Source organism: Limulus polyphemus, unplaced genomic scaffold (assembly GCF_000517525.1).
Source record: "Limulus polyphemus unplaced genomic scaffold, Limulus_polyphemus-2.1.2 Scaffold2734, whole genome shotgun sequence".
NCBI classification, from domain to species: Eukaryota; Metazoa; Arthropoda; class Merostomata; order Xiphosura; family Limulidae; genus Limulus; species Limulus polyphemus.
In genome coordinates this window covers 129,058-130,813 of record NW_013668344.1, presented here as the reverse complement: position 1 = coordinate 130,813, position 1,756 = coordinate 129,058, and the positions used below count along the sequence as shown (strand labels likewise).

The 1,756-nt window shown below is 33.1% G+C and overlaps 1 protein-coding gene across 1 annotated transcript in view; it reads left to right on the top strand.

Moving 5' to 3' along the window:
* Positions 1-1,756, top strand: part of LOC106467771 (ATP-dependent RNA helicase DHX36-like) — a 51,119-nt gene that overhangs the window by 14,975 nt on the left and 34,388 nt on the right. The gene's annotated exons all lie outside the window — the stretch shown is intronic.

Here is a 1,756-nt window from a genome sequence, read left to right as displayed (position 1 = left end):
ACAGGCAAATTACAGACATGTGGCACCATCTAGTGTACCTAAATTCATCTAGAAATTTTCATAAAAGTTACCCAAAAACGTCGGTAACCCGTGGCCCGATTTTAACGAAACTTGCTTTATTCTCTCTCTCTTCGATTCGAAATTTGGGTCTTTTACGACCTGGGAGGGTCAGGTTCTAGTAGACCTCTTCCTCCCTACTGTACTGTTATTATATTTTGCTATCTTCTTGGGTTTGGTTTTTGGTTGGCTGGTTTTATTTGATTTGTTGAATTCTATTACTACTTTCCTTTTCAGGGCCATGTCCGTTTTATGTTTTCAAGTTGTATATATTCTGTTTTTATTCTCATTTCATTACAAATATGGCACTATTGTGTGCCGTTTTTGCTGTATTTAATTACAGACAAACAATCTCAGAGTTTTAGTAGTATATAGATTACATTTGCAGGAGTATGCGTTTTATTTGCAGACAAGTAACTATTTATTAACGCAAGTGCTCGTCATTAATTTTTATTCAGCTTATTGGTTTATATGTTGTGCAGGAATTCACAGCAATTTGAAATTCAATTAGTACATTCTATGTTATTTTTACGTACAGCTATTATAGCTGTGTTTTTAAGCTATTTGATTTTTTTATTTATCCAAGATGAGGATTTATACTTCACTCGGCAGTTAACCGTGTACAATTCAGGATCTTGTGTTTTCATAGGATGGCGTATGACCATGTTTTTTAAAACTCTCTTAGATCATCTATAAAATGAAACTACATCTGAAATTTTCAGACTTGGAATTTTGTGGGATATATATAAACTTTATTGACGTTTGGTTTCGAATAAAGTGTGGAAATTCAAAAATGGTAGTATATTACTTCCTGTCTGGAAAGCGTTAAAATTAAAGTAACCCCCAATATCAAGCTTTGGTAGGGTTGTGGTAGTCCTTTGTACTCTATGTTATTAGATACTGTTAGTAGTCCAAGTCCCTAAAATTTTATTCCATCTTACGGGTATAAAAGAGATACCATTAAACCTCATAGCCACATCTGTAATAACTATATATTTTATCTTGCATGTGTGGCATTGTCCTCGTATGTGTACTGTTTTGTTCATATATTCTAAACACATTCAATGGAGTATAAAATATTGAAATAATTCCTGAAACTTGAAAAATCATAATATTACACTTTTGTTACAAATCAATTTGTCGATAGGAATATAAAACATTATTCAAATTCCTAAAGGAAACCTATATGACTACAAATATGTATCTATACGTTAGCTAAATACTACACAGTGAAATATTGCAATTTATGTCATTGCTTACCTTTAGATATAATTTCTTAATAAATATGAACTTATGATTTTATTGTCAGTTTTATTATGTAAAGTGCTTCCCAGTAGTTTAGTATCTGATGTTTAAATAATTCAAGAAGTGTAAAGTCTTTGCCTATTTTTTTGAGCATAAGTTCATCATCCTGTACATGTGGTATTCAGAGCATAAGTTCGTTATCCTGCACATGTGGTATTCAGAGCATAAGTTCGTCATCCTGCACATGTGGTATTCAGAGCATAAGTTTGTCATCCTGCACATGTGGTATTCAGAGCATAAGTTCGTCATCCTGCACATGTGCTATTCAGAGCATAAGTTCATCATCCTGCACATGTGGTATTCAGAGCATAAGTTCATCATCCTGCACATGTGGTATTCAGAGCATAAGTTCATCATCCTGCACATGTGGTATTCAGAGCATAAGTTCATCATC